This window comes from Rhamphochromis longiceps, linkage group LG3 (genome assembly GCF_057381845.1).
Source record: "Rhamphochromis longiceps isolate RC_006_pf linkage group LG3, R_longiceps_female_GT1.1, whole genome shotgun sequence".
NCBI classification, from domain to species: domain Eukaryota; kingdom Metazoa; phylum Chordata; class Actinopteri; order Cichliformes; family Cichlidae; genus Rhamphochromis; species Rhamphochromis longiceps.
Genome location: NC_140559.1, coordinates 68,080,309 through 68,104,672, shown reverse-complemented (window position 1 = coordinate 68,104,672; position 24,364 = coordinate 68,080,309). Strand labels below are relative to the sequence as shown.

At 38.8% G+C, this 24,364-nt stretch overlaps 1 long non-coding RNA gene across 1 annotated transcript; it reads right to left on the bottom strand.

The window, feature by feature from the left end:
* Positions 1-8,033: 8,033 nt before the first annotated feature.
* Positions 8,034-14,279, bottom strand: LOC146676520 (uncharacterized). Its single transcript, XR_014910546.1, has 2 exons — positions 9,982-14,279; positions 8,034-9,285 (listed from the first exon to the last, which is right to left on the bottom strand). It is a non-coding gene; the product is annotated as an uncharacterized LOC146676520 (long non-coding RNA).
* Between the last annotated feature and the right edge of the window lie 10,085 nt (positions 14,280-24,364).

Sequence of the window (24,364 nt, the reverse complement as noted above, 5' to 3'; positions counted from 1 at the left end):
GAGCTGTGACTCATAGTACGAACACACACCTCACAGTAACACACTTTGTTTAATGTGAACTTTTTGCCAAGCTAGCTAATCCTGACCAACACACCAGACACAGAAGATAAAGGAACGATGTTTTACTGTTAGAGACAGAAAGGTTAAAACATTTTGGCAGAGGGCTAAAAGGGGCTAAAATTACCCAAAAAGAAATTCCATTTGACCAAAAACACTTAATTTTTAAAAAATTAAGTATATAGTTATGAATAATGAACAAATAATTAACAAACTGGGGTTTATAAATCGTGTAACACATCCTTATGGTAAGAAATTTTACCTTAATGCGTTACATGTGTTAGAAGTCAATGTATCTTTAACAATATACTCCTTATTTTATATCTCCTGATCCTTCACAGAGCTGCATGAACCTGTTGTTGATGTCAGAGAGTCAAACTCTGCTGAAGAGTGGGTTGTTTCCTGTTCAGCCACTGGTCGACCTGCTCCCACTGTAACACTCTCACAACAACACCTCAGCTTCTCACAGTACAACACTGTCAGTGTGTCCAACACCAACGCTACATTCACTGTCACCACTACAGCTGTGCTCTCAGGTTCACGTAAACACAGCACACAGGTGGGATGTGCAGCACGAGTGCTCTCTGCTCCTCACAGAGAGGTGATGGAGACGATTCCTGAGGTCCAGCAGACGTCAGATTATCAGTGATGGTGAGAAACTGAGATGCAATAACAATGCATTGTGCTAGTATGCATTTTCTCTTTGATCAATAATTGATGTCTTCATTTTGATCAGTGTCACATTTTTCCTGCTTTTTCAAGTTTCCTCCTGGATCATTGTATTAGCTGCAGTATTGGTGATGATGGTGTTTGTCAGTGTTGCTGCTCTGCAGTAGGCTACTCTTTAAAGAAAAAGACCAGATAACTTTCATTTTTCATTTCTTGTCATTTTTTTCTACACCAAAATCTGTCCAATAATATCTGCATAACATTTTCTACTTGTGATTTAGTTATTAATTCTTTGCTTCAGGATTCAATCGGTCTTTGTCTAGTATTAAATTTTATGTTTCCCATTTAATCCCACTGGCTTTAAAGTGTTTCACCAGATTTTTACGAAGTATTTCCAGTCTTTTGTTGTCTCTGTCCCAAATGTTCTGAAATGTGTTGCATGTATTAAAAGAAGTTGGACCAAAAAATGTACTATGTACTTATAAACTTACATTTATGAAAGCTGAACAAACACTGATATACTTGACTTTTGTAACAGTGAAAAGGCGATCTGTTTTTATTGATAAATATATATGTTTGCATTACTGTTATTTAGATTGCCATGTTAGAACGTAGCAAACAACATTGTTTGTTCCTCTATGGTTTCTTTATTTTTACAAATCTAAATGTTTTTTGTCAAAAGATTAATAATTTCATATTGAGGTCAGACGGTCAGCAGTTTTGATGTTTTTGCAGAGATTTTATTTTTTTGCAAAATAGCACAAGTAAACATTAAAAGTAGTTCCTAAATCAAGGCATTTATTATTAAGGCGGCCATTATTATGGCCCTGTGTGGAAAAAGTGATTGCCCCCTAAACCTAATAACTGGTTGGGCCACCCTGAGTAGAAACATCTGCAATAAAGCGTTTGGGATAACTGGCAATGAGTCCTTTACGAGGTGGTGGAAGAATTTCTGCCCACTCATCTTTGCAAAATTGTTGTAATTCAGCCACACTGGAGGGGTTTTGAGTATGAACCACCTTTCCAAGGTCTCAGCTCCTCAATCAGATTCACGTATGAACTTTGGCTAAGCCATTCCAAAGTCTTTCTTTTGTTTTACTTAAGCTGCTTAGAGGTGGACTTGTTGGTGTGCTTTGGATCAAGTGCACTTCAGCTTGTGGTCGTGAACAGATGGCCAGACATTCTCCTTCAGGATCCCAGAAACTGGATTCTGTTCATCTTGACGTTGCATCTCCAGACTGAGAGATCTCAATTACTTTGTTTCTTATTTGCTTCTGAATTTCCTTGGATTGCGCCATGATGTGTAGTTTTTGAGGATCTTTTGGTCTACTCTACTTTGTCAGACAGGTCCTGTTTAAGTGATTGATTCAGCACAGGTTTGGCAGTAATCGGGCCTGGCTATGACTATGGAAAAATTGTATATTTTCTATTGATAAATGCAAATATTTTATGTCTGTTATGTGCATTGCCGTGTGGAGAATATAAGGAAAACAATTGTGTGGTTTACATTGTTTCTTCCTCTTAGATTTCTTGATTTTTTTTTAAAATTGCGATAACTTTATGTTAATTTCAGTGCACTTTCACATTTCTTTAAATTCAAACTACAGTCCTGTGAATAACTAGAAACACTTCTAGCAGCACAAATGTGAGGTAATTGTTTTCTGCTTGACTTTATCAGTCTCTCATATTGTTGTGGAGGAATGTTGGCCCACTCTTCATTACAACGTTGCTTCAGTTCTTTGAGCTTTGTGGGCATTTATTTAAGCACAGCTCTCTGAATGTCCCAGGTTGAGGTCTGCACTTTGCTTTTCAGCTATTCTGCTGTAGATTTGCTGCTGTGTTTGGGATCATTGTTCGACTGCAAGACCTAAACTTTACCTATTAAACAGTTAACTCTGTATTTTACACTTTATGTGAATATTGTTGCAGATTTCAATTATTAATGTTTTTATAACTTTGTTCTTTCTTATATTTAATATTATACAATATTTATACTTCATGTCTCTGTCTTCTTTTGAACACTCCAGCACAGCATCACTATAACTTTGTCCTCACTGACAATAAAGCTGTTTTATATATTTCATTGCAAATGTTTCAAGCAATTTGTAGCTGTATCTTAAGATATTTTGTTAATAATATAGTATTTTATATTGTTTTTTTCCCCATATTTGAGAAATATTTAACATGTAAAAGTCTGTTTATGTACAATTTGGTGATATTAGCCCTGATTATTGGAGGAACTTGTACATGAAGCAGATTTCTGAGACTTCAGATTTGAAGGTTGTTGTCATATAATCTAAATGATGGCAGATTAACGTTCCCTACCTCTGTCCTACAACCACAGGACTCCTTTGCATTCGACTGATAGAAATTTCAAGCTCAGTGTTAATGAAGATTTCAAAGGCCTTAGTGCAGGGGTAGGGAACGTCTAAAACCTGCAGGGACACCGGCCCTCGAGGCCTGGAGTTCCCTACCGCTGCCTTAGTGTGAAAGGAATGAAGCTGTAGCGCCTCCCAGTGGTTGAAAAGAGGTACACAAGAGGTTTTGCAACCTGCTGTTTAATGAAGGTAATCAGCTGGGACAAAGGTACATTATGAGAATAATATCTCTGACAAACCTCTACCTCAATTAAAAGATGCATTTTGATTTACATGAATGCATTTCATCTTCTCTGCAAAGGCTACACAACCTTCTTTGCCATTTGAGTGTGTCCAGTCCAGCTGAAACCAGCTCATTACTGATGGCATGAAAACGATCTGTGAGGTAACATTTTTACTGTCATTAGAGAGTTAATCCCATACAGCTTATGACAAAATTTGATCCGAAGTGATTGATGGCCCTAATCACGACCTTTTGACCCCCCCCCCCCCCCCCCCCCCGTGGGAAACCCCCCGCGGGAAACCCCCCGCGTGACGAATCGTATCCGGAGAAGGGGGGGTGGGAAACCCCCCGCGTGACGAATTATATCCTGAGAAAGGGGGGCGAACCCCGGAAGCGCGCCATCTGTTGCTAACCGTGTCGAATTGCATCCTGAGAAAGGAGGGGTGAACCTCCGGAAGCGCGCCATCTGTTGGAGGGGAATAAAAAAGCAGAGAGGTGGAGCCCGTCACAATTTCTAAGGCACAGACACAAGATGGATTTCCTTCTGCAGCCCCGCAGCGGTCCTGTGTCCGATGAGATCTGCTCTCCCAAAGAAGAAGGCTTTGAATATGACATATTCAAATACAGCATATTTACTATGGAAGGCCTTATGACCCTACCGGAAATACTCCGGAAGTGTCTAGTCATTTTCAGACCTGTTGCGTCATGTTCCCTAAGCACAGCGGTGATGCAGCAGATGATTCTGTGATGTATAGAGAGACAGAGCGGATGTAATTTTACTTTCTTAAGCTGCACCGGCGTTTGTAATGGAAATAAAGAGTGACTTCCTGTAGAGATTTCAATAGTATTTTATTTTCCTATAATACAGACGCTGTAAAAAAAAAACAAAAAAACAACCCTCTCTAACTATTGGTATTGTCAAGACAAAGATGCGAAAAACAGATGCTTTGCTAGACTAGGATAAAATGAGAGAAGAAACGGGAGGGGAGTCGATATCTGTGACAGTTCTACCAATCGCGAGGAAGAATCCGTGAATATTATGTCAGCATTCCGTTCAAACAACGCCGCCGATCACACACACACACACACACACACACACACACACACACACACACACACACACACACACACACACACACACACACACACACACACACCGCGGGTCAAGGAGGAGTGAGACGGCAGAATAGTTTTTTTTCTTCATTACTTTTACAATGGGGTTTCTCAATAGATAGAAAATGATGACGCTGAGGAGTCAACATCCGATATTATCATTGCTTGTAACCCGGTAAATAATTTCGTACATCTCCCCATAAAACAAGTCTTAGTGGAAAAAAGCTCATATTCGAATAAGTTTATTCCCCTCTGTGGGAAAGAGTTTTTTTCTCAGAGTCAACCATGAGGCGAGTTTTGTCAACAGCAAGAACAACTGTTGCCCATAAAGTAAAACAAATATCCGCCTCTAAGTCGTATTTTACCGTTGCAGAATGTGGAAAACAGACAGCCCTCACAGGAGGCACCATAGTTAAAATATTTAAATTTCAACTAAATTTGTAGTAATGATCGGATTTCCTCACTTATCTACACCACACTCCTTGTCCTTGATTTCTTATCGTTCCTCTGTCCCTTAATAGAAACCACATATATAGAAACTATCCTCCCTTTCAGTTGTCTTTTGCACTTCCATATCGCAAAGCAGTTACTGTAGGTTATTTTCTGCTTATGCATTAATGTAATTAATTAACTTATTTATCCTTAAGTAAGGTAATGACTTGAGTTCTAATGCTTTTTGTCTCTTGAGTTAGCTGTCAATGTGGGATTTTTTTCCCCCTTTTGTCCAGTTAAAGCTGCCTTTCATTCTTCAACACAGCTTAAACTCTAATAGGTAAGCTTTCTCGTAATTTCTTAGTTCTGCAGGCTTCTTGAAAGACATCCGAGACTCTTCTTTGGATGCTGGCTGCCTTTTGTTTTGTTTTCTGTCAAGATGATCCCACACTGCTTCGATTATCTTGAGGTTCGAACCCTGGAGAGATCAATCCATGACTGATGCGTTGTTTCATCCAGGCATACTTTGACTACATTGGCAGTATGTTTGCGATCATTGTCGCACTGAAAAATGAAGTTGAAGCCAATCAGACACTACGTGGTATTACATGGTCGATCAAAATCTGGTGGAACTTTTCTACATTCATAATTTGATTAATTTGGATAAGAGCTCCAACAACACTGGCTGAAATCCAGCCTCAAAGCACGGTAGAGTATCCACGCTGTGTTAAAGACGGCTATAGACATTCACTGTTGTATCTCTCTTCGGACCTCTTCCGTGCATATTTCAAATTTGGATTCATTACTCCATAAGACATATTACAGCTGATTTCTTTTTCCAGTCAATTTCTTGTGTAATTTGGCACACCTCAGCCTTATTTTTCTCTGTTCTCCTTCCTTAAGAATGGCTTATTAACAGACACCCTTCCAACTCAGATAACTTTTGATGAAATGTTTACAGCACTCGAGTTACTCGCCACGGCCATCCTAAATGCTAAAAACACTAAACTTTAATTCTAAATTACGTAATTAACGTTAACCAGAAAAAACAAGCCAAAGTCGAAATGTTGCTGAGCTGACCTGTGGTATGCTATGTCTTCTAAAGCACGTATAATGTAAACAGAACTGGTCTTTGCACAGAAGCCTGTGGAGCTTCATAATTAACCTCAGTGTGTGAAGAGGACTCTCCATTTAATAATAGCTGTAATAAAATGTTATGGTCGACGGTGTTAAACGCTGCACTTGGGTCTAGCAGGGAAGATTTCAACTTTTCAATATGAATGAAGGCTGAAAACTGATTAGATTAATGTCTGATGATCTTTTCTGTGCTTCTTCAAGTTTGTAACACCAAACATATTAAAGGATGATGTAAGGCTCACAGGAAGAGTTTAATTAGACACACATTTACTATTTTTCTTTATACTCTTTCTTTCTTGACATGTTTAATATGATTACTATCAGAGGAGAAAATGAACCTTGTGTAGTCTAAAAACTTTTTTATTTAATCAAACTGTAATGTTGTTGAACTCTGACGGACGTGTCTTTTAATCTTGTCAACAAATCCTTAATCATCTAAATCTGCCATTTATCATCTTGTAAAATGTTCCCTCTGCTTCTGTTGCACATCTCCCCCCGGACACTCTCTGCTTCACCAGCCCTGTGCAGCTGGTTCAACCCCTGCCTGCCTCCTTAAACTGGGGTGTTTAAATCTCTTTACCTCTGTTGTGAACTTCACACAAAGTTTGTGGTAACAAAATCAAACTGACGAGGATCTCGTTTGAAAAACACACACACTCACGAGACAAAATAAAAACAGACTGCTCAAAGCAAAAGCAGAGCCCTCACAGCTGGTAGTACAAACACAGTGACAACGTGCGTATTAGATACCCTCAGTGCCAAAAGCATAAATATGAAAAAATGTGATCACCAAGAATATCCTAAAAATGGCATTGAGGTGCGTGTTACAGTAAAGAAAAAAAAAGTAGCCAAATTTTCATCGGAAAATGTTGAATTTTAGTAAAAACAATGCTCTGTAGTTTGATACTGTCGTTACAGACAAAGCAGATGTTTAAAGCCTTTGGACGCACATTTGAAATGCACTCATTCTCCTTATCAGCTGGAAACATTAAAGCCGTAAAATGACTTTTTCAAACGGATAAAAACTATTGAACAGCAGCAATGTTGAGCCTGTTTCAAAATTTGAATGTACATGTGTTGAAGGTGAGGGTCTTGTTGAATTATTAAACATACTTTCTTTAATTTTTCGAGCCACAAAAACAACAACTTTTAATTTTCTTCTGCTTGAGTCTCGGCCTCGGGTAGCTCTACTTATCATTGCTCAGTCAGTCGTCTGTTTGTGCTACTTTTTTTCAAGGAGCAGTGGATTATTGGTAAGGGTGACTTTATGTGTTTAGCTACTTAAGTGGAAGTACTGTGGAAAGTTTTACCTTACATACATAGATCTACCAGTACAGCTTCTGAGGTAACTGTTTACAAAATGTTATAATCTATTCAAAGGTTCTTTGCAATTTTACATTGATAAACATTATCCTTAACACATTTGGCCCACATAAAGTACTATGGCCATCACACGGTCATTTAGAATTGTTTAAATAACTCGTGTCTTAAGTCCTTCCATCAAACAGAAAATTAAAAAAAAAAAAACATGGTTCACTTTTATATCACAAAATGTTAGAAATATAAGCCGTTCATAACAACCTGAAAGGTTGGGAGTTTAAAATGCAAACCGATGGAAGCAGAAGTAGAAGACTATAATGTCTCAGAGCACACGGTGTCTATTAATGTGTAGACATGTATAAATAAGAGCTTAATAAAGATGCTTAATTTCTTAAGAAATAAACAGGTGGAGTGATCTTTATCAAAAGTGGATGTTGCATCTGTGGCTAAACCACTGTACCCAAAAAAAACTTTAAAAATCTACTGTGTGTGAGGCTGTGTAAGTAAAGCTTGCCCTTCACACCTGCGTGTAATAAACCATTTGTTGGGGGTTGTGGATTTGTCACCTCAGCATTGTGAAAGTGGGGAAACATGTTTCTGGCTGTGCATAAGATTCCTCCTTACAACTTAGAATCTCAGTTCTAAATGAAATTCAGATGTTTTTTTTAAGTATGGCTAATGTATTAATTGACTTCTAAGGCACGCACACACACACACACACACACACACACACACACACACACACACACACACACACACACACACACACACACACACAAGAACAAGAACAACACAGAGAAGAAGAAGAGGGGGTCGTTTTACTACACATCATAAAAACGCAATCATTCATCTTCCAACTGTATCTTTCTGTTCTGGCTTTAGAGTCATAGGTTGTTTACTGAGCCGTACTTTGGGAGTCATACTGTTGTGATACTGAGGAGAAAAGGGTAAGGTTTGATAGACTAAACCCTTACACACATAACTTGAAAAACCTAAAGAGTGTGTGAGACTGCTAGCTGTGTTGTTCAGCATTAAACTCATCTACAAATGTGTTAGTAAAGAGCGACTTGTACTTCTGTCCCATTAAGCAACGGTTTAACAAATTTCACTGCAAACTATAAAAGGAATCTGGATTTATATAGAACATAGTAGTGATGGATTAAGTGCAGGAAACACTAGTATAAGGTGTCTATTGAACAAATCTCCTTCAGCGTTCAAAATGACCAAAGTGAGGCCTACAGGCGTTTCTCTCGGTTGGTTGTGTTCAGGGAAAAAGCAGCTAAATACACTGAGACTGCTCCGCATTGTTAGTGAGTTAACTCTGGATATCTGTAGGTTTTGTCAAACTTGGAGTGAACAAAAGCAGAAAAACAGTAAAAAGATGCAGACAGTGAAAGTCTGGTTTATTTCATGAACACAATGAAACATTTTACAGTCCACAGAGCAAAGTAGCATACATGATAAATAGATACACATAACATGAGAAGTAAAACTCGTCGTCTTACCACATGTTATATTCTGTAAACTTAAAATAACCACAGAAATTAGAGTTTAGTGTTTTAAAGTCATTATTAAAAACATGAGTCAACATTACTGAAGTGACGCTTTAACGATGCGTCTTATCACCGTGTTTATGATGATAAAACATGTTCTCTCGTTAGTAGTTGTCTGCGCTGTCACTTGTCATGAAAATGTCCAGAGCCAGGGTTCCTCTTTAATCACCATTGATCATTAATAGGGTCACAAAAGATTTGTCACATTATCCCCATAAACAAAATGCTTTTATAGAAATCATTGTGATACAAATATTTAGATTCTTGATTCACAATGTGCACGAACTCAAAATCTTTAGAGGTTCATATTTATAAAGTATCGCAAATAATACATTTATACCATTGTATGAGCTACACTTCTTGTAAAAACTGATTGAAAAAAGCTCCTGTCGTGACCTTCCTTCTGTGAGGACACACACACACACACACACACACACACACACACAGAGAGAGAGAGAGGGGGAAGATCATTAGGATTGGAGGCGTTTTTGGATTTTCACTTATTGTTGGCTTTACAGTCACATAAAATTCATTCCAATTTTTTTGCCTTTGCTTCAATTAAGGTGTTTCTTTAAATCTACAGCAGCTTCCTTTTCAAAAAGTTTACTGACATAGTAAGGAAGTAGCTAGGGAACTCAGTAAGTATGAGCAACAACAGCTTAGGGACTGTTTCTACAATAAAGAGGAATTCATCATCATCTGCAGTTCATCAAAAAAAAAAAAAAAAAAAAAAAGTGCCATTAAAAACAATTCAGCAGATCCTCAAAGTATGGATACAATCTGTTTTCAGCTGTAGAGGTACGCTTCATGTACTTATCAACATGCAGTTTAGAGGCTTGCATTAGAGTGCTTTGGTACTTGGGCCTCTTTTATTTAGCACGGTTATACCATTGTGTATTTAGCTATATAAATATGCTCAAGAGTCTATTGTATGTTTGTCATGCAATTAAAAATTCAAAAATATAATTTTTAAATCAGTAACTTTGCAAATTTAGAGGAAATGTTTTTGGATAACAAATGTGTCACATTTTCAACAGGGTTTGAATAATCAGCGTTAACACAGAGACATTTATGCGCTGGGTATAACAGACATCCTTACCTTGGAGCAGAGAAACACGGTGTATTGTTGCTTTTCTCTATTGTATAAGCAGCGCCCGACTGTCAGAAACGCTCTGTGCGGGTAGCAAAGTCGGATCCGACGCACATCCAGGAATCCGTGTGAAAGAAAGGTCTCGCTGCAGCTAGGCTCTCAGGATAGTCAGGCTTTTATTTATATTTGCATTCTGGTGCGTTAAAGCAGCCTCTGTGTCCCGCTTGGATCCTCATTCCGAAAATTCAGATATTTAAATAAAATGGTGAATTGGCTAGTGATGAGGAGCCTCTTAGATCCGTAAAATGAGGTTTGATTAAATTAAACTCTTATGAACAGCTATGAACTCTACCTCTCTGCTGATGTGTTCCAAACAAGCAATGTTTTCTACACGTCCAAACTGTGTGCTAACTACCTCACACCGCTGTGTCTGGGATCCGAAAAAATAAAAAGTTAAAACGCTATACCTTGCGGCAGTTGTGAAGTGCTGAGGAAACTACTGTGTGTCTGATGGGGTGTTTTTATATAGGTGGACTTGGTTTCAGTTGGCCTCTGACATGATAAGATAAAATAAAGGAAACTGATTGTAATGGAACTACAGTGCTGGGATGCTCTTGATAAGGCAGCCTCTTTTATTGTTTTATGACTTGTTTTGCTGACTGTTGAGGGCCTAACTGTAACCAACTCTGTCTAACTGTTGCAGAGTTAAGAATCTGTAGTTTTTAGAAGTAACACAAGAAAAGTTTATTTCTAAAGGAATACCTGTTGTTTGTGGTGCTCTATTTAAAACTATTAGTGTCATGAACCAAAGTTCAGCGCACAAGCTGGACCCAGAAGCAGAGCCAACACACACAGGAGTACGAGAAAATAAACTTTATTTTAACTGAAGGTGTCCCGGGAGGGTAGAAGGAAAACACGCGTGAAACTCGAGAAACCAAGGGACCGGGAGATGAGTCGCGCAGGAACGCCGAAAACGGGACTGTGGGAGGCTGCAACAGAAAAAGGACAAGAATTATTGGGGCGCGGGGAAATAGCAGCATACGTGGGGGAAGAGTATGAGTCTTACGGTGACAGCGGGGCCGTGGGAGCCGGAGGGAGGGGTGAGGGTCCGCGCTAAATTTGCAAAGTTACTGATTTAAAAATTATATTTTTGAATTTTTAATTGCATGACAAACATACAATAGACTCTTGAGCATATTTATATAGCTAAATACACAATGGTATAACCGTGCTAAATAAAAGAGGCCCAAGTACCAAAGCACTCTAATGCAAGCCTCTAAACTGCATGTTGATAAGTACATGAAGCGTACCTCTACAGCTGAAAACAGATTGTATCCGTACTTTGAGGATCTGCTGAATTGTTTTTAATGGCACTTTTTTTTTTTTTTTTTTTTTTGATGAACTGCAGATGATGATGAATTCCTCTTTATTGTAGAAACAGTCCCTAAGCTGTTGTTGCTCATACTTACTGAGTTCCCTAGCTACTTCCTTACTATGTCAGTAAACTTTTTGAAAAGGAAGCTGCTGTAGATTTAAAGAAACACCTTAATTGAAGCAAAGGCAAAAAAATTGGAATGAATTTTATGTGACTGTAAAGCCAACAATAAGTGAAAATCCAAAAACGCCTCCAATCCTAATGATCTTCCCCCTCTCTCTCTCTCTCTGTGTGTGTGTGTGTGTGTGTGTGTGTGTGTGTGTGTCCTCACAGAAGGAAGGTCACGACAGGAGCTTTTTTCAATCAGTTTTTACAAGAAGTGTAGCTCATACAATGGTATAAATGTATTATTTGCGATACTTTATAAATATGAACCTCTAAAGATTTTGAGTTCGTGCACATTGTGAATCAAGAATCTAAATATTTGTATCACAATGATTTCTATAAAAGCATTTTGTTTATGGGGATAATGTGACAAATCTTTTGTGACCCTATTAATGATCAATGGTAATTAAAGAGGAACCCTGGCTCTGGACATTTTCATGACAAGTGACAGCGCAGACAACTACTAACGAGAGAACATGTTTTATCATCATAAACACGGTGATAAGACGCATCGTTAAAGCGTCACTTCAGTAATGTTGACTCATGTTTTTAATAATGACTTTAAAACACTAAACTCTAATTTCTGCGGTTATTTTAAGTTTACAGAATATAACATGTGGTAAGACGACGAGTTTTACTTCTCATGTTATGTGTATCTATTTATCATGTATGCTACTTTGCTCTGTGGACTGTAAAATGTTTCATTGTGTTCATGAAATAAACCAGACTTTCACTGTCTGCATCTTTTTACTGTTTTTCTGCTTTTGTTCACTCCAAGTTTGACAAAACCTACAGATATCCAGAGTTAACTCACTAACAATGCGGAGCAGTCTCAGTGTATTTAGCTGCTTTTTCCCTGAACACAACCAACCGAGAGAAACGCCTGTAGGCCTCACTTTGGTCATTTTGAACGCTGAAGGAGATTTGTTCAATAGACACCTTATACTAGTGTTTCCTGCACTTAATCCATCACTACTATGTTCTATATAAATCCAGATTCCTTTTATAGTTTGCAGTGAAATTTGTTAAACCGTTGCTTAATGGGACAGAAGTACAAGTCGCTCTTTACTAACACATTTGTAGATGAGTTTAATGCTGAACAACACAGCTAGCAGTCTCAGACACTCTTTAGGTTTTTCAAGTTATGTGTGTAAGGGTTTAGTCTATCAAACCTTACCCTTTTCTCCTCAGTATCACAACAGTATGACTCCCAAAGTACGGCTCAGTAAACAACCTATGACTCTAAAGCCAGAACAGAAAGATACAGTTGGAAGATGAATGATTGCGTTTTTATGATGTGTAGTAAAACGACCCCCTCTTCTTCTTCTCTGTGTTGTTCTTGTTCTTGTGTGTGTGTGTGTGTGTGTGTGTGTGTGTGTGTGTGTGTGTGTGTGTGTGTGTGTGTGTGTGTGTGTGTGTGCGTGCCTTAGAAGTCAATTAATACATTAGCCATACTTAAAAAAAACATCTGAATTTCATTTAGAACTGAGATTCTAAGTTGTAAGGAGGAATCTTATGCACAGCCAGAAACATGTTTCCCCACTTTCACAATGCTGAGGTGACAAATCCACAACCCCCAACAAATGGTTTATTACACGCAGGTGTGAAGGGCAAGCTTTACTTACACAGCCTCACACACAGTAGATTTTTAAAGTTTTTTTTGGGTACAGTGGTTTAGCCACAGATGCAACATCCACTTTTGATAAAGATCACTCCACCTGTTTATTTCTTAAGAAATTAAGCATCTTTATTAAGCTCTTATTTATACATGTCTACACATTAATAGACACCGTGTGCTCTGAGACATTATAGTCTTCTACTTCTGCTTCCATCGGTTTGCATTTTAAACTCCCAACCTTTCAGGTTGTTATGAACGGCTTATATTTCTAACATTTTGTGATATAAAAGTGAACCATGTTTTTTTTTTTTTAATTTTCTGTTTGATGGAAGGACTTAAGACACGAGTTATTTAAACAATTCTAAATGACCGTGTGATGGCCATAGTACTTTATGTGGGCCAAATGTGTTAAGGATAATGTTTATCAATGTAAAATTGCAAAGAACCTTTGAATAGATTATAACATTTTGTAAACAGTTACCTCAGAAGCTGTACTGGTAGATCTATGTATGTAAGGTAAAACTTTCCACAGTACTTCCACTTAAGTAGCTAAACACATAAAGTCACCCTTACCAATAATCCACTGCTCCTTGAAAAAAAGTAGCACAAACAGACGACTGACTGAGCAATGATAAGTAGAGCTACCCGAGGCCGAGACTCAAGCAGAAGAAAATTAAAAGTTGTTGTTTTTGTGGCTCGAAAAATTAAAGAAAGTATGTTTAATAATTCAACAAGACCCTCACCTTCAACACATGTACATTCAAATTTTGAAACAGGCTCAACATTGCTGCTGTTCAATAGTTTTTATCCGTTTGAAAAAGTCATTTTACGGCTTTAATGTTTCCAGCTGATAAGGAGAATGAGTGCATTTCAAATGTGCGTCCAAAGGCTTTAAACATCTGCTTTGTCTGTAACGACAGTATCAAACTACAGAGCATTGTTTTTACTAAAATTCAACATTTTCCGATGAAAATTTGGCTACTTTTTTTTTCTTTACTGTAACACGCACCTCAATGCCATTTTTAGGATATTCTTGGTGATCACATTTTTTCATATTTATGCTTTTGGCACTGAGGGTATCTAATACGCACGTTGTCACTGTGTTTGTACTACCAGCTGTGAGGGCTCTGCTTTTGCTTTGAGCAGTCTGTTTTTATTTTGTCTCGTGAGTGTGTGTGTTTTTCAAACGAGATCCTCGTCAGTTTGATTTTGTTACCACAAACTTTGTGTGAAGTTCACAACAGAGGTAAAGAGATTTAAACACCCCAGTTTAAGGAGGCAGGCAGGGGTTGAACCAGCTGCACAGGGCTGGTGAAGCAGAGAGTGTCCGGGGGGAGATGTGCAACAGAAGCAGAGGGAACATTTTACAAGATGATAAATGGCAGATTTAGATGATTAAGGATTTGTTGACAAGATTAAAAGACACGTCCGTCAGAGTTCAACAACATTACAGTTTGATTAAATAAAAAAGTTTTTAGACTACACAAGGTTCATTTTCTCCTCTGATAGTAATCATATTAAACATGTCAAGAAAGAAAGAGTATAAAGAAAAATAGTAAATGTGTGTCTAATTAAACTCTTCCTGTGAGCCTTACATCATCCTTTAATATGTTTGGTGTTACAAACTTGAAGAAGCACGGAAAAGATCATCAGACATTAATCTAATCAGTTTTCAGCCTTCATTCGTATTGAAAAGTTGAAATCTTCCCTGCTAGACCCAAGTGCAGCGTTTAACACCGTCGACCATAACATTTTATTACAGCTATTATTAAATGGAGAGTCCTCTTCACACACTGAGGTTAATTATGAAGCTCCACAGGCTTCTGTGCAAAGACCAGTTCTGTTTACATTATACGTGCTTTAGAAGACATAGCATACCACAGGTCAGCTCAGCAACATTTCGACTTTGGCTTGTTTTTTCTGGTTAACGTTAATTACGTAATTTAGAATTAAAGTTTAGTGTTTTTAGCATTTAGGATGGCCGTGGCGAGTAACTCGAGTGCTGTAAACATTTCATCAAAAGTTATCTGAGTTGGAAGGGTGTCTGTTAATAAGCCATTCTTAAGGAAGGAGAACAGAGAAAAATAAGGCTGAGGTGTGCCAAATTACACAAGAAATTGACTGGAAAAAGAAATCAGCTGTAATATGTCTTATGGAGTAATGAATCCAAATTTGAAATATGCACGGAAGAGGTCCGAAGAGAGATACAACAGTGAATGTCTATAGCCGTCTTTAACACAGCGTGGATACTCTACCGTGCTTTGAGGCTGGATTTCAGCCAGTGTTGTTGGAGCTCTTATCCAAATTAATCAAATTATGAATGTAGAAAAGTTCCACCAGATTTTGATCGACCATGTAATACCACGTAGTGTCTGATTGGCTTCAACTTCATTTTTCAGTGCGACAATGATCGCAAACATACTGCCAATGTAGTCAAAGTATGCCTGGATGAAACAACGCATCAGTCATGGATTGATCTCTCCAGGGTTCGAACCTCAAGATAATCGAAGCAGTGTGGGATCATCTTGACAGAAAACAAAACAAAAGGCAGCCAGCATCCAAAGAAGAGTCTCGGATGTCTTTCAAGAAGCCTGCAGAACTAAGAAATTACGAGAAAGCTTACCTATTAGAGTTTAAGCTGTGTTGAAGAATGAAAGGCAGCTTTAACTGGACAAAAGGGGGAAAAAAATCCCACATTGACAGCTAACTCAAGAGACAAAAAGCATTAGAACTCAAGTCATTACCTTACTTAAGGATAAATAAGTTAATTAATTACATTAATGCATAAGCAGAAAATAACCTACAGTAACTGCTTTGCGATATGGAAGTGCAAAAGACAACTGAAAGGGAGGATAGTTTCTATATATGTGGTTTCTATTAAGGGACAGAGGAACGATAAGAAATCAAGGACAAGGAGTGTGGTGTAGATAAGTGAGGAAATCCGATCATTACTACAAATTTAGTTGAAATTTAAATATTTTAACTATGGTGCCTCCTGTGAGGGCTGTCTGTTTTCCACATTCTGCAACGGTAAAATACGACTTAGAGGCGGATATTTGTTTTACTTTATGGGCAACAGTTGTTCTTGCTGTTGACAAAACTCGCCTCATGGTTGACTCTGAGAAAAAAACTCTTTCCCACAGAGGGGAATAAACTTATTCGAATATGAGCTTTTTTCCACTAAGACTTGTTTTATGGGGAGATGTACGAAATTATTTACCGGGTTACAAGCAATGATAATATCGGATGTTGACTCCTCAGCGTCATCATTTTCTATCTATTGAGAAACCCCATTGTAAAAGTAATGAAGAAAAAAAACTATTCTGCCGTCTCACTCCTCCTTGACCCGCGGTGTGTGTGTGTGTGTGTGTGTGTGTGTGTGTGTGTGTGTGTGTGTGTGTGATCGGCGGCGTTGTTTGAACGGAATGCTGACATAATATTCACGGATTCTTCCTCGCGATTGGTAGAACTGTCACAGATATCGACTCCCCTCCCGTTTCTTCTCTCATTTTATCCTAGTCTAGCAAAGCATCTGTTTTTCGCATCTTTGTCTTGACAATACCAATAGTTAGAGAGGGTTGTTTTTTTGTTTTTTTTTTACAGCGTCTGTATTATAGGAAAATAAAATACTATTGAAATCTCTACAGGAAGTCACTCTTTATTTCCATTACAAACGCCGGTGCAGCTTAAGAAAGTAAAATTACATCCGCTCTGTCTCTCTATACATCACAGAATCATCTGCTGCATCACCGCTGTGCTTAGGGAACATGACGCAACAGGTCTGAAAATGACTAGACACTTCCGGAGTATTTCCGGTAGGGTCATAAGGCCTTCCATAGTAAATATGCTGTATTTGAATATGTCATATTCAAAGCCTTCTTCTTTGGGAGAGCAGATCTCATCGGACACAGGACCGCTGCGGGGCTGCAGAAGGAAATCCATCTTGTGTCTGTGCCTTAGAAATTGTGACGGGCTCCACCTCTCTGCTTTTTTATTCCCCTCCAACAGATGGCGCGCTTCCGGAGGTTCACCCCTCCTTTCTCAGGATGCAATTCGACACGGTTAGCAACAGATGGCGCGCTTCCAGGGTTCGCCCCCCTTTCTCAGGATATAATTCGTCACGCGGGGGGTTTCCCACCCCCCCTTCTCCGGATACGATTCGTCACGCGGGGGGTTTCCCACGGGGGGGGGGGGGGGGGGGTCAAAAGGTCGTGATTAGGGCCATCAATCACTTCGGATCAAATTTTGTCATAAGCTGTATGGGATTAACTCTCTGTCATTCATTCCTGTTGAAAACTTGTCACGTGTTTGCTTAGGTTCTTCTCAGTAATCCTCCCGTATCCTGTGTAAAAACTACCCGAGCTTAAAGTATACAGACTGCCGGGAGGGGCGAGACGGGAATTTTCATTGCATATATATATATATTAAAATACAGATAGCAGCAGCCACGAAAACATAGGCAAGAGAGAGCATAGCAGTGTCGTAGATGTAGCCAAATAAGACAGATAAATTAAGATGGAAAATCCCCAAAACAAAACCCAATCTTTAGTGTGGGAGCATTTCCATGTCATTCCCAAAGGTGTAATTATTTTCAGCGACTGCAAACTGAACACAAACTTTTCATAACTGAGTTTGTTTCTTCAGTTGTATTTTGGTAATGCTGTTGTACAGCAGGGAAGCAAACACAAGTGCTAACGCTAACAACATCCAATCAGGATTTATTGGTTAGATCAAAGCTAACATCTGCATTACATGTGAGCACTACACATGTTATTTAACATATATAACGTATAAGATTTTTACATCTTTCTCTTTCCCTCGAGAAGAACTGCTAAAACTGTAGAAATAACATTACAGAAAAGCAGGACATGCTCAAGCAAAACATTATAGAAAGTCTGTCACGGTTCTGGCTCAGTTTGACCCAGTATTTTGAGTTGTCATGTTTTTGCAGGTTTAGTTTAGTTCCATGTGTCATTTTCTGTCTCTCTCTCTATGTCGAGTCTGCGTCTTAGTGTGATGGTTTCTTGTTCCTGTTTTATTGTGAAGGTCTGCGTCTCATGTGAGTGTGTTCAGTTTGACCTCTGTCTCGTCTTGGTGATTATTCCCAGCTGTGTCCACCACCTGTGTGTAATTCCCCTGTGTTTCTCTGTGTATTTAAGTCGTGTCCTCTGTCATTGTAGTTGCTGGTCCGTCTGTGTGTCCACCATGTCTCACCCGTGTGTTTGTGCTCTGTAGTTTAGTTGTTTCCAGTCTAGTTTAGTTCGTGCTCCATTTGCTGTTTGTCCATATTTATTTTTGTGTTCAATAAACCACCTTCACTTCTCCACTACTGCCTGCGATTGGATCCTCATTTATTATTTTCACACGGCTCTCCTCACCCGCCGTGACAGTACGGACCAGCCAGATATGGATCCAGCGGCAGTCACCCCACCTAGGGAGCTTCAGGAGGCCGTTATCGACTCTGCTTCTAAATTGATTTACCAGCTGTTAGAGCATGAGGGAGAAGCGTCTCTTTACACTGTGGAAGCCAACCTACAACACCTTATTTCCAGTTACCCCTGGTTATTGGACTCACTGCGTCCGCTCGTACAGAATTTTGTTCTTCACGAGCTTCACCTACACCCCCCCGCCGCTACCGCTCGCCTGCTCATGCAGTGATATCATCAGTGACAAGTCAGGTGATAGAGGCTAATGCAAAATGGTGTTTCAGTGAGGCACAATTTATTATGACAATACATTTTTTTTAAAATACTCAGTATGAATTAAACAGGTTAAAGGTCAATGCTCTGTTGTAATATAAAGACAAAATGACTGACAGCAGCCCAGCAATATCAGTAAAACGCAAATTAGCCACATGGTGCAATGTAAGGAGCTCTGTGATTGGTTAGGAAAGGACAGACTGGCCACCTCGATTTTTCTTCACTGCACATTGATCCATAGCTTTGCTCTGTAAAGGCTAACAAAGTGCTTTTGCTTTACAAAGACATTCAGCGTCGGTATTCACTCTTTTAAAATGCCACTGAACACTGGAGTGAAATGGAGCCCTGATCCTCAGAGTTTTATTGTTGCTAACATTTCTTATAGATAGCACAGATAGTGCCCCACTGCAGTAATCACTCATGTCTAGATATTCCTGTTAAAAAGGAGTTTTTCCTCCCCACTGTAACATGGCAAACATAGCAAACGGATAATCCAGCTGAAGCTTCAGACAGCCGTCAGACAGTGAAACACTGCCATCTGCTGGACGCGAGTAACACAGACGCTGAAGGAAAAGCACTCAGAAGGAAAAGCACGCACACTTGGAAGACTTGACCATTTGCACAAAATGAATGGCTGACACTGGACAGATGAGAGAATGTGGATGGTCACACCCTCGTGCATTAAAGAGGGCTTTCAGTTCATTGAAAACACAAAACCAAACACACAAAAGACACAATGAGACAGCTGATCAGTTTGCTTCACTAAATCATCGACACAAGCCGTGTTGTAGAGGGTACTGCAGCCGTGGCAGGTTATCATCTTAATGTGGCCCTGACACTCCATCGTACGCCACAAAGCTGTGAATAAATGAAAAGCAAAGAGGCATCATCACTAACATAATAACTGTAGAAGTTATCCCGCTGCATTACATTTATCAGGATATCGTAATAAATGTTCATCATATGTTGCTTTGCCCCATCATTGTTGTCATTAATATCGGTACGTGACACTGGACACTTCCTGTCATTCATATGTCCTGACTTTGTGATCAGTGTAGCAGCTTGAAAATAACTGCTTGGTTAACAGCAGGTGTACAGGCAGGTGCTCTGATCAAATAACATGTTTGGCTAAAGAAACAGAAAATAAAAACATGTAAATAGGAACACCCACATCTCTACTTCTTCTTCTATTTTCCATTTCACACTTACAAAAAAGTTCTCCTGCGTAGGTGTTGAGACAAATATATGTCAATTTAATACTTCAGACAGGCCCCAGAGCAGGTCTGAACAATTAGTCCACTTAAAATCAAAACTGCAATTTGAAACCATGCAATTAGCAATTTTGCAAAGAAAACTTGGCTAGGCTAAGCTAAGCTAACTGTTAGACAAAGTAGAGGAGTTGGAAGAGTAAAGGATTCTGGTTAACTCCAGTTCAACTTAACATTAAATTAAACTGACAAATATCATGTTTATATTCATATCTTAGTCTTCTGATGAGCTCTATCTTATAAATCTATTAGACTCAGACGAGGTCGGCACAGGGACAGGCCTCGGGGGTCCAGGCCCACCCGGTGAAGTGCTTCTTCCCCAACATCTTCTGATGTACTTCATTTATACATTTTGGTAATGAAGTACTTAAACTACCACCTCACTGATTAGTTATTGCAGTGTGAGCTCAGTTCAATTAATCAGGTCACAGTAGTTTAGCACTTCTACAGCAATCATGCAACCAGCATGACTGAGGAGGACACTGGGTGGACGGGCTTTGCAGGTCAGACTTTGAAACTATCTTTTATTGTCATTACGCCAAAAGCAGTGAAATTATATGCTGTCCCATTCAGTGCAAATAAAGAATCTGTGTTTACTGACAGGACAAAGCACTGAACATGATTTCATCTGTTAACCTGGACAAATTCCAAAACAATTCCTTATTATTTCTTTTTCTTAAGTAAAACCAGTAAAAGCTTCTACTTCAAAAATATGGACTTAACACTGAGATCCTGATATTTTAGACCAGTTGAATTTAGATGATCTTTTTTAGTTCGTTCAGTTTGCTGGTTCTAACGACGACGGTCTTCATCAGTTTTAATGTCACTGTGACTCATATCTCTGCATGGCTGTTTTGTTCTGAGTGCACTGTGACAATGAAGTTAAGATCCGGTGATCAGCACAGCAGCCTGGGAGTGACTGCTTGGTTAACGACAAGGTTTACAAGACCTGATCAAATGTCACACTGGAAATATTTTGCAAGTGAAACAGCAAATGAAAAAATGTAAATATGTTAACTGGACCACCTACATTGTTTCGAGAGCAGGGGTGAACTAAAGAGTGCGACCCATCACTTCAGTTTCAGCATATAATTTCTATTTAACACTCAAAAAAATCTGTTGTACAAGTATTAAAAATATATTCACAAATGAAATTGACATGCCTGAGATGAAAACATTACTCATACAAGTTGTCAGGTAAAGTCTATAGCACTGTTACATCTAAATATGGACATTGAGCTGGGACGATGTCACAGATCTGAGCCTCTGCACCTTCACTATACGTTTGTGTATGTCAGGCCTGTCCTGTATCTCTCCACCACCTGATCCAACACACCACCAAATCCTGATCAGCTGATCATCTCTGCTCCTCTAATCACCTGAATATCCAAGTATCCGAAAGTGTCCATCGATCTGACAATACAATTGTAAAACCGATCATTGACCTGTGCCCTAATGTGTTCTGTGCACTTGTGAACACACTTCCTTATGGAGTACGTTTATTAAGGACACTCTTTCATTAGCACACAGGTTCAATAACACAACAAATAACCTCCAATAAACCTTTTAATAAACTGTCATTGGAGGCTGATGTGTTCTCTCTTGGCTTGTTTTCTTGTTGTGTGCCACACAGAAAATAAATGCATGGTGTCTTAACTCACTGATACGGGGATATCAATGAGCACAGAGTCCAGCCAACGATGGCACAAACTCAAACCTCCTTCAAGGAAACTGGAGAGTCCAACACTGGCATTGAGGCTACCCCAACAATATCAATATGGTGTAACTTCCTGCTCTAACTCAGGCTCCTTCCCCACAAGAAAGATGATATTTTATGTACTCGAAGTCAGACCTGGAATCTGCGGGTCAGACTTCCTGGGCCCCCGACCTCTGAGATTTTCATGTCTTGTATTTTATAATATTTATCTTTTGTTCTCCTGCCAAAATTGTAAACACTGTCATCATGCCATATTGCACTGTTGTTCGATCAGCTTCATTAAATATACTTTTATATATACTTTTATCCTTTGTTTTGTTATACATCCATGTAAATCCTCATATGAAATTATTACAACCAACTGGTAGTAAAACAAAAATAAAAAGATTGTTCAACATTTTAACTGCAAATGGTCAAAACACTCACTTTATTTGCCAAAAATTATACTTAAAAAGGGGAAAAAAGAAGTGTTAATAGTTTATTTGAAAGGTCAAAATATACCAACACATCTTTTTATTTTAAATCTATTTGTTTGTGCATTAATTTTTTTTCTAAAGCCAGATGTGGAAAAACAGGCTGCATCTACATGCAGGTTCTTGTGGTCAGTGGTCATCATATTTGCATTATCTTTCTGAGTCACAAGCAGGGAAGTGTTAAAGTTTCCTAGAAGTGGTGGGCCAGTGATGTAGGTGTGGATGCAAAGGATTATTTGAGGTGGTGCTGATCAGAAGTATAAAAATCAAAGTGTCCAGATCCAAACACACTTTGTTCCTCTGTGACAGAAGTGAACTAGAACTCACAGCAGCATCTGAACTGCAGAAGAGATCTCTGCTCATCTCCGTCTGCATTCCTCTTTTGGTAAGAACTTATTATGTATCATTTAAAATGATTTTCCTTTTAAAGCTGGGCAGCAGGCTCACGTTGAACATCTCCATAAACTGTCATAATTCTGCTGCTACACTAAACACTGCATTCGGTGAGCACACTAAACTTACGTAAGCTGTATATTTGCACGGTGAGAGACCTGTTTTTGCTGATTTGTGTTCAAATACAACAAGATCTTATTTAAACTGACTGTCAGATGTTGCCTATCCAGTTATGTAATGAACCCACTATATACATGAACCACAGACCCTTCACCACATCTTCATCACCTGCTGTTCCAGACAACCAACTTATACCTGAACCACTGCAGGTTAATCATCATCATTAGTAAAGGAAAAAAAGGTGAGTGTCTTATTATTTTTATTTTGCAGTGTGTCACTGTTACTACAGAGCACACTGAAACATGTGACAGGAAAGAATAACTGAGTGCAGAAAGGCTTTTATATTAAATCGGATTTAAACTTTGTTCTTAATGAACCGGATCTATTATGACCTGGACTTTTATCTATAAAATGGGCTTGTGAAACCCAGAGAAAAACTCTCTCAATATATCTGTAGATATAAATATATATTTATCCAAATCACATCAAGTAAAAAAGGCAAAATGACAAAATTTAAAAAAATAATAACAAAAAGTATAAATTAAAACACAAAATTTTAAGGCAAAAACAAATATCTTGATGTCTTAATACGATGAATATAAAATATAAAGTAATACAACAAGGTTAAATATCTAAACATTTAAACTACTTCAGCTTTTCAAAGCTTCTTTTTCCAGTTGAAAATGACATCATCACGCCTGAATCTGCTTCCAGGAGCCGTCCAGATCAGGCTTGTTCAGGATATTTAGAAATCGTCCTAACAGCTGAAAAATAAAAAATAAACCGAGAACAAAGTAATATATATGATTAGAAATAAATAAAAAAGAAAACTATAAATAAAACGACTTCTTTCATTTAAAGAAAAAGGTCTATCAGTCCTCTTGTCGTGTGTGTTTGCAGCTCACAAAGACGACTTACTGAGCTGCAGGATCCAAAAGGATGTATCTGCCAAATTCTTAATGTGGAAAAATGTCCATGTGTTTTCTTCTCCAGGAGACGATGAAGACACTGTTTGTCTGCACGATGCTCGTGCTGCTCTTTGCTTCCGGATTTTCCAAAGTGAACAATTTTCAACCAAGCGAGCACCGACCTGAAGAAACACCTTATGAAAAGTTTAGAAGACAGCATGTAGATGCTAAGATGACTGAAAAGCTGTGTAACACAGAAAGATCAAATAGGAATATCTACAAAATTGACAACAGTTGTAAGGAAACCAACACATTCATCCTCAGCATTCCAGCAAAGGTCAAATCCATTTGTAGAGGTGATGGGAGGTACGATGAAAATAGCGGCATGACGTATAGTACCGCAACGTTTCGCATAATTAAATGTAAGCTAAAGCATCAGGGAGCCAGGAAACCCAGCTGCCAGTATGAAGGCAGGCTTCTCACTAACAGGATCATTGTGGTGAAATGTGAAGGGAAGTTACCTGTGCACTTCAATCGGGACCTTCTACCCTCTGAGCGCAACGATGGCGAGCAACTATGAGGAAAGAGTGGTGTGGAGGGGGGCGTGGTCTGCGATGCTGCTGCAGGTCAGATGGATGTACCAGCGCTGCATTTGC